The 10,018-nt window shown below is 32.6% G+C and overlaps 2 pseudogenes; both read left to right on the top strand.

Annotated features, from left to right (window-relative positions):
- The first annotated feature begins 807 nt into the window (after positions 1–807).
- On the top strand, positions 808–1,365 carry LOC143587287 (3-beta-hydroxylase pseudogene; annotated as a pseudogene).
- A 103-nt stretch (positions 1,366–1,468) lies between these two features.
- LOC143587286 (3-beta-hydroxylase pseudogene) lies at positions 1,469–3,068 on the top strand (annotated as a pseudogene).
- The last annotated feature ends 6,950 nt before the right edge of the window (positions 3,069–10,018 follow it).

Below are 10,018 nucleotides of genomic sequence, written 5' to 3'. Positions count from 1 at the left end.
ATGAACTTGTATTTTCGTATTTATATATTTGAGTACTTTTTAGAAAACTAGTAATATTCATAATTGTATAATAAAATATTTAATATACTATTATTAATACTAGTATTGCAAAAAACTAATTACAATAGTCTTTAAAAAAACCTAATTAAAAAATAGATATTAGTAGTTTAAATAATTATTATGTAATGATTAGTAGTTATATTTAAATAAAATAGAATAAAAATGATGATTGATATGATTAGTAGTTGATTGAATGATTAGTAGTAGATTAATAGGGTTGACTTGGTATACCAAATAAAAACTTTTGGTATATTTAAAGCCCCCTAATGAATTTCACAGTTAAAAAAAGTAGTCCCCATTCAAAATGTTACACCCATAACTACCTATTGCAACTTTGGTGAAACCTTATCATAAATGGTTTTCTAGCCTCACGACTTACCTACGTTTGCAATCAGTTACTTTTGTCTAAATGATTTATCAAAACCACCTGTAAATACAAAAAATTCCAACTTTTTGTGCCAGAAAAGTTAGAAATATTGAATCTATATAGACCCACAGTGATTGGTGAGCATGATGATCATATTGAAATGTTATTCTCTCTCTTGTCTCTTCACCTATTTTTTTCTTTCATCATTTGTCCCTGGATTGTTCATAATACTTTATCTTAAATGGTTTTCATCTTCTTCCAAAACACACAAAAACCTACCACCATCTCCATGGAAGCTTCCAATAATCGGAAACCTTCATCAAGTTGGCAAGAACTACCATCGGTCCTTTTGGAAATTGGCCCGAAAACACGGCCCCCGCATGCTTATGCACCTTGGAAGCGTACCAATCGTGGTTGTCTCTACCGCTCAAGCAGCCCAAGAAATCTTGAAAACCCATGAGCTAGTGTTCTTAGACAGAGGGGAATCAGGCATCTTATGGAAGGTTACCTACGGCGGAAAGGATATCGTAGTTTCTAATTATGGAGAGTATTGGAGGAAGCTTAAAAGTATCGTTGTCCTGCACCTGCTTAGTAATAAAAGTGTCCAGTCATTTCAACAAGTGAGAGAAGAAGAGATGACTCTTATGATAGAAAAAATCCAAGAAACATGCGGTTCGGTCGTTAATTTCACAAGGTTGATGTTTTCGGTTAATAATGATGCGATATGCAGGCTAGCTTTGGGCAAGAAATACAATGAAAAAGAGTTTCATACCATGGTTGAGCAGCTTAAACAATTGGTGGTTGTTTTTAGTGTTGGACAATACATACCGTCGTCTCTATCATGGGTGGATACATTAAGAGGCTTAAATTCCAGAACTAAGAAAGTTGCTAAAGAATTTGATGAGTTTCTTGAAGGTTTTATTGAAGAACACTCGTGACTTAGAAACACAAAGGAATCTGTTGTCGGTAAGAGCGGTGCCGGCATGGTTGATCATCAAGACCGCTCTTTCATTCATATACTGCTCGAAAAGCAAAACGAAGATGAAAGCGGCTTTCAGTTTACTAGAAACATATTTGGTAATCTAATTATACCTCCTCGATCTCTTTTAGTCTTTCTAGCATTTATAGAAACATTAGCAGACTTGTTAAAGTGACTTTCAGTTTTTTTTAGGTTTATGTGGTTTAAGGCCTACTACTGCTACTCTGACGTCCAACATAACTTTGGATGACATGACACTTTAAATATGTATTAAACAACTCCTCACTTGCGTTAAATTTGTTAAAAAAATACCATGGATTATGCTTTTCACGAGTTAAAAGGCTTTGGAGTGAGATGAAGTAAAATGGATTAAACTATTTTCTTTAAGTGAGATGAAGTGAAAAAGAAAAAAATAAGTGATGTTGTATTTATGTGAAGTTAATAAAATGTTAAAGTATACCTCATAATCTAAAAAGATAGAAGTGTTTCGTTTGAAGGGGAGCAAACTTTTAATGTTTTAGTTAGTAAATCAAGTTAATTCATTTTTTTATTTTTTAAGTTTGTAGGTCTCTTGTTGGGGCGTGGGAGTACTAGTAGAGGACTTTTAAGTTAAATTAATTGATTGTATTTTTAATTTTTTATTAAATATTCATTTAACAAATAATTTAATTTTATCTATTTACTGTAATATTTAAATTATAAAAAAATTAAATACATTGTTTTGTTTAACTTTTTTTTTGTCAATATTCCGATATAAAATTTATTTTAGGTTAGTTTTTTGTTTTCTTCTTTTTTTTTATTGTATTTATGATAGGAAAAAAATACTTTATTTTGAAAGAGCTTGGAGTAGCTAGATCACTTAGAATCCACTAACCCGCCTACAAATATTTATCTCTGTCTTAAACCACCTAAACGGTTAAACATCCGACAAAAATCATTTTCATCGGCGTCTTCCTAGCTAGCATTTATAAAAACACTTTTAAGTTTTTTAAGGTAATCATAGCCAAATTGCATTATAAATCTTCATGTTGTTTCTTACAGGACGTTTTTGCTGCTGCAACTGATACAACATTCACAGCTCTAGAGTGGGCATTATGTGAGCTGGTTAGAAATCCTATGGTGATGAAAACCCTACGAAAAGAGGTGGACTCAGTAGCTCAGGGAAAACAAAAAATCACCGAGAATGATATAGGAAAACTTGAGTATCTGAGTGCAGTGCTCAAAGAGACTATGCGACTACATGCCCCGGCTCCAATAATTCCAAGAGCATCATCTCAAGATGTTAAAATAATGGGATATGATATTGAAGCAGGAACAAGGGTATTCATTAATGCATGGGCAATAGGACGAGATCCTGCAATATGGGACGAACCTGAGGAGTTTAGGCCAGTGAGATTCTTAAATAGTTCTTATGATTACAAAGGGTCTCGCTTTGAGTTCATCCCATTTGGTGCTGGAAGGAGAGGGTGCCTGGGTATTGAATTTGCCAACACGCTAATGAAGCTTTCCCTTGCGAATGTGGTTTACAAGTTCGATCTTGCGCTTCCTGGAGGAATGATAGGGAGGAATATGGACATGAGTGAGAACACTGCTCTCACAGTTCACAGGTTGAACCATTTACTTCTGGTTGCTACTTCTCGTTTTGAAAACAAACAAATTTAATTATTGCAACTGTTGTATTATGCTGGTTTACGGAAGTGAATGTATATAAATAAACTATGTATGATGTGTATTATTTGTACTACTTTGCGCTTGCATGCAACATCCAAAATGTCACTGTTGTATGTAAAAATAATTAATGGGAAATGAAGATAGAGGCCTTGAAGTTGTTTTAACAAAATAAATGTTGAAGTAAATTATATTTAGATACACATAACATAAGACCAATCTAAAGCTAAATACAAGGGTCACAACCCTACCCGGATTTGCAGTATCCATTCCACATGTCTTGTAAAACCACATAATGTAAGCATGTACAAGGACCTCCGATATATGCTTACATTAGCATTTCCTGAATATCATACTACAATGTAAGCACGGACAATAAGTGTCGCAAGCATTACCTATGTTTACATATACTTCGCACATACTCATTCCATAACACCGTTAATATATTCACATAATTAATTACTTTAGTACCTTTCTTTATCTTTTCGTTATAAAAAGATTACCATGCATTAGGAATATACTTTCTTAATTAGTCTTTACCTCGAGGCTAGAAGCGAAAACTTTTACGGTTTTACCACATTTCATTTAATCATAAAGTGAGAATGCACACCGGCCACCTCAAAACGTAACATAAAAGAGGTGTCTAGAAACTCACTTAATCTAAGCAAACTTCTTAACTATAGAGTGATGCTTTCCTGACTCAACACTCAAACGACTCTACAAGAATCATACCTAAAATTATCACGATCCATACTTAGCGAATACTTCAAGTAGTCGCTTATCCAAAGTACTCGCCTAACAATAGCTAGCATCCTACAGTAGTCGCTTTACAACTAATCACATCCTATAATACTGTAACGCTCTGTAACCACATAGCCAAAGTAATCACGTTAGACAAAGTAGTCACATAGCCAAGGTACATGCTTATCATGTGATAACTATACTAAGCGAAGACTACATTATGTGATAACTACTTTTATGCGATAACTATTTATGAGGTAACTATATTTATTATGTGACAACTATATTAAAGTGATGTCTATATTATATGCAAAAACTTGCACATGCGAGAACTTAACCTGAGTTCTTTGTTGAAACCCTTAATCGATCCAACTATGTCGACTTGAGCTTGCAACATGAAAATGAATCAAGTTCGTGACTTTATGTATAACACTCTACCCTGGCTAGGGCTGCAGTGTTACTTGTACAGTGTGTAAGAATTCTATGCGTTAATTTCCATTAATAATAAGACATAGCATTGTTTTCATTGAATTAAAAAGAAAGTACAAGATCATCAATTTCTTTTAAGAAAACACTTTATCTTTAATTTTCCCCGAACCCTCGATCGATGAACATGTAAGACGTACATAAAAAAAAACAATATGCACACTTGAGTAAAGTTAGCTTTTGCTTAGTGGGATAAAAGTATAAAGTAATGAAATGTCCTATTAATCAGTTTATATATACACGTTCAATAATTCACATTAACTTAGTCACATTCACTAAACACCTTTTGGTGCATTAAATAATCACGTTCACTTGGTCAATTCGTCACATATACTTTTTCAGTATGTCACCTTTCGATGTGTCGCAAACTCACAGGTTGTTGTTCAATTTGTCAATATCAAGACTTGCTAATATATCTATGTATACATATAATTACAAATTGTTTTACATAAACAATTCAATTGACGAATTTTAAAAGCAAACTTAAAGATTCTCATGTTAAGAATAAAAAAAAGGTGAGATTTACTTATAGATTCATTTATCGTTGTCAATCCAACACTGGACTTGCAATCCGGCATCACTAAACAAGCAACCCGGGCGGTATGCGGGTAACATGGTGCTGGTGCCGGTATGTGCGTAACATATGTTTTAGACAAGTTTATGGATAACCAAGACTTTTGTTAAAACAATACTCATGATGTTTACTCCCAATGGTAAATATATGTTTTGGGAAAGTCCCATTATGGAAACCCGATGTTATGGTTGGATAATTTTACTTAAATATGTAAGGACTTGAATGTAGAACCTTTGATATGAAACCATTGTTGATGTAAGTAGCATGTAAACCTTTGAAGCTCCATTCTTGAAACCTAACTCTTCTGAAACTATGAAACCCATAAAATTATATCTCGGTGACTAGCCGTAAAAAGAAATGTGAAGATGCAGAGATCAAGCTCATTGAAATCGGGAAGAAATAAGTTCCATTGGGAGAAGCTTTTATAATTTGAAGTTTCTCTCATGATGTTAGAGCAAATTTAGCATCGTCACAACTTACAACTAAATAAATTGTCATATCATCTATACTATAATATAATATTTGGCATTATTTACATCATTACCTATTGTGAATTAATGGTGCAAATTCCTAAGGTGTTGATCACTATTCTGGAGCAACACAAGTAAACCACACTTTGAACCAAACCAACTTGAAATTTAGATTCAGCTTTTCGTTAAATTTGAAAGATAAGAAACTCATTTCTATAACTTTAATTATACTAAAATAACATAAAAGTTAATGTATTATGGAGGATTAAAAAAACGTGTTTATTTTTTGTAATTTTTTTTATGAAAAGAAAAAAAAGTATTATAAATGTTTAGTTAAAAATCAATAAATACGCATAAAATAAATATTTTTAAATATAAATTTTATTTTATATTCAAACAAAATATCCGAGGCAGAGAACCAAACTGTTATTCTACCCAAACCCGGGCATCTAATTCACCTTATCGGGTTATAACTATACCAGACAATGTCACCTTTATTCTCTTTTGTGCATGGTTTTTTTATGCGTTCCCAGTTGCTCATCCACCTCAAGTTCTATAAATAATTAAAGGTATGTTACTGCGTTCTATCCTCATCCTCTCGCTCTTTCTATCTTGATTTTAATCTGTTTCGTGTCTAACATTCCATTTGCAGAGCAGTTGGTTTAATTAGGATTTCATGATATTGAAATTAGTTTTCTATGTAGAGGTAACTTACTAACTACTGTCGTCATCATCGTCGTACTCAGTATATCCCACCAATAGCAATGTTATGGTAGGGTCTGAGGAGGGTAAGATGTAGACAGCCTTACCTCTATCCCATAGATAGAGAGGCTGCTTCCGGTGAGACCCCCGGCTCGATAGTAGCTTTGCATCAAGCCTTGGACATAAGGCACATAGCACTCAATCATCGGGACACCGGCTGATTGGTGCATGTGCCCTTGTCTTTCGGCTATCAACGCCACCACATGATGCCTGATTAACCTTCCGCCACTTTTAACGTTATTTTCATGAGATTAGTAAAATAATGTCAAAATTAGTGCAATTTTACTTTTGCCCACCCGAGGATTCACACATATATACATTATATGTGCGCACCGCAAGCAGGGCGTCACTTACTAACTACTGTAGATCACTTATATCAGTTTTGAATAATTGAAGTGACAACTTTTAGTAATAAGCATGATATATACAGCTTTAAATAGATTTTTGCTTTATGATCACTAGAAAAAGTTACAAACAGTTGTTTAAAGATCGAGTTAGATGGTTTTATTACTTATGAATTATGATGATAAAATATACCTAGGATTTAAGGAGTACAAACATGAGTTATATTACTGACTCATTAGGCATGCTCGCTCGGCTTCATGTAGTTTTAATTTGCTCCCCGTGTGCTTTCTTTCATAAGGTACAAAAACTTGTGAATGTTTCACATGCTTTTGAAGGTACCTATTATACATACACTCAAAATTAGTGAACAAATTGAACGGCATAACTCATCCTTTTATCTTACCTAATTTATGAGTTTTCCGGTCTACTCATATGTCCAGACAGTTTTCTGGGAAGGTAACGAATCAATCTGTGACTTAATTGTCTGCCCTACACATCAACAGAACATAATGCAAAGCTCTGAAGGTCAGTGCAACGCGGAGCCTGAGTTTGTGAGTGCTCGGCGTTATATACAAGAGAAAATGTAAGTTGGTCTTTGATTTAGTGGAACTTTTTATATGTAATATAAATACACACATACACATACTTTAATATGTATCAGCGGCGGGATTTCGGTTGGTACTAGTTCGGTTAGCTGCAATACAGATACAATATCAAGCGCAAAATCAGTTTTAAACTAATGTTATATTGATACGTAGATAATAATAAGAGCGTCAGAATTGTACATTTGAATTTTACAAAGAGAAAATGTCATTTTCGTCCATAAGGTTTAGTCAGTTACGCAACTTTAGTGCAAGGGTATTTATGTCAGTTTATCTATTTGAATGAAAGTGACAATTATTATCAAAACTCCGAAACAATTTTATAAGATGAATATTTCAAGTTTAGAGAAAAGATCAAATAAGAAGTTTGATTATTCTAAGAAGGCTAGGAATGAGGGTATTTTTGTCTAATACTTTAATATTGAAAAACCACTTAATTTAATTTCAAAAACCTACTTAATTAAAACCCACTTAAATTTTTAATTATCTCCTACAACCACCACCGCTCACCGCCACCCACCGCCACCACCTTGCCGGAAAAGTCTTCGGAAAAACACAATGAAAAAGACAATGAAAAAGACACAATGTAAAAAACACAATGGAATAAACACTATGAAAATAAAAACACAATGACAAAAACACAATGAAAAACACAATTAAATAACACAATGTAAAAAAACACACTGCAAAAAACACTATGAAAAAATAAAACACACTTGTATAACACAATTTTGTAAAACACAATTTTGGTAAAACACACTTTGTAAAAAACACACGAATTTTTTTTTATTTTTATATAGCAATATGGTACTCATATAAAAGATAAAAAACACTCGTTATTATGGTGAAATTGTTTTGAAAAAAAATGCCGTATAAAAAAGTTATGGACGTTTTAAAATAATGGGGGTATTTGACATGTGACTTGCATGTGAGGAGAGAAAGTCATAAAATGTGTTATCCCTATTATGCCCTTACCCTTGTTTTACACTTTATGATCTCTCTAATCTAATCTCAACCATTCAATTTTAAAATGAATGAACAAGATTATTTCCTATCCTTGTTAGGAAAACTAATCTTCTTATTATAACTCAACCCTTCAAGTTTAACCATCTTATAAAATATATTGGTGTGGACCTAATGAGGGCAAAGAAAAGGTAAGGGCATTCCGGTGGTGATGTGAGTATGGGGTTAATACTTAATAGTGATGTTTGTACTACAAATGTAATTATTATAGTACTTAGGATGGCCAGAGATGAAAATGTAGGGAAACATGATAATGTTTTCGGATCCAAACTAAACATCAAACTGACCGTCTTATCAGGTCACAGAAAGGACCGGATTAAAGACCCAAAGACGTTATAATTATTTTGAAAAATTCAAATATGGAAATCAATTTATATTGTATATATATTACTTTAAAATTAATAATAGGAAAAAAAACCCACAAACTAAGTATGACGAACACACAACTAAATAATAGAATTGAAATAAAAAAGAGAATGATCATAAACTTAAGCTGGTTCCTGATGGACTGGTATTACCGGCCGTCCGGTTTTAAGAACATCGAGGCATGGTGATGTTTTGGTTGGGGGCATTTGTTTAATATGGGATGGGTATCACACTCGGCTGAATAAGCATATCTATTGGTTGATAATAATAATCCATAATTACACTTTGACCGGTAATAGTTATAACTTTTACTTTTATTATCAAGAGCAACATCCGTATCATAATAATCATAGATTTATACTTTATTTTCACTCGATTTCTCTCACAATAACGAAATAGGAAAACGTATTAGCGAAATCGAGTATAAATTTATGTGAATTTAATGAAAAATCTATGATGATAAAGCTATTGGGATTGTTCTTGGCAATAAAAGTAAGAGTTATGATTATCATTGGTTAAAGTGTAAGTATAGTTTATTATCGGCCAATAAGTGATAATTTAAATTATTAAAATCCAAATTTCTTAACTTGTTTACATAATAAATAAACTATTTTGCTTTTAATCGACGTATTTTCAAAAATAAGTAAAATAACACATTGTATCTTTAATTATAGACTTGTCTTGTAACTCTTTCTTTAATGCATGTCAAAGAATGTTTGAGGGGAAAGTTAGAATACAAATGGTGATAAATTGAAAAATGTGAGACGGATTTGTGTCATAGAAAAAACTTTAAAAAAATTCAAGAAAAATAAATAATAAATCATAACTCAAAATAGAATTAAAATATGAAAAAAGCACAAAAACTAAAATATTTCCCCCGTCTTTCTCATTCAAAAAAAAAGACACGATATCGAGGAAAAGAGACACAACGACGATAACAGGCATAAAACACAATGATAAATAAAAAAACACAATATATCGCATAATATATTGTTTCTTTTTTTCTTTAATATATCGCATAATATAACATAATGCCGAGCAGAATATAGCATTATATTAAAGAAAAAAAGAAACAATGTCAAGTAAGGATGAGATCGGTAACATACTGGTATCGGTACCAAAAATCCTGATCCCGAAAATCACAATTTCTTGGTACTGCAACTGGTACCGAAATTTTCGGTTCGGTAGCGGTATTTAAGGTAAAATTCGGGAAATACCGGTCCCGTATCGATAGCAAATTTATACTACTGAGCAAACTCGGTACCGATACTGCGATTCAACAATTACTCAATTATATGTTGTCAATTCGACAACGAAATGAGCTAACGAGTTGTAAACCCATATATATTTTCTTCTGTCCAAATCTTCTTTCCTATCAATCAGGTAACTAACCGATATGAAGAACTCTAATTTGAAGAGTCATGTTAAATCTATACTATATATAATAAGTCATGGACAAACTAAGACGATAGATTTTAAAGGATTTAAAATTCTTTAAGCATATGGTACAACTCTAAAGATGGGTAAAGTGATCATTGAACACTTAAATATCACGTGATTTACGTCTCCATGATA

The sequence above is a fragment of the Bidens hawaiensis genome, unplaced genomic scaffold (assembly GCF_021521415.1).
Source record: "Bidens hawaiensis isolate Kalapana, Puna unplaced genomic scaffold, B.hawaiensis_p1.1 tig00035439_1, whole genome shotgun sequence".
Taxonomy (NCBI): Eukaryota; Viridiplantae; Streptophyta; class Magnoliopsida; order Asterales; family Asteraceae; genus Bidens; species Bidens hawaiensis.
The sequence above is the reverse complement of the archived record's forward strand: the minus strand, read 5'-3'. Positions and strand labels throughout refer to the sequence as shown.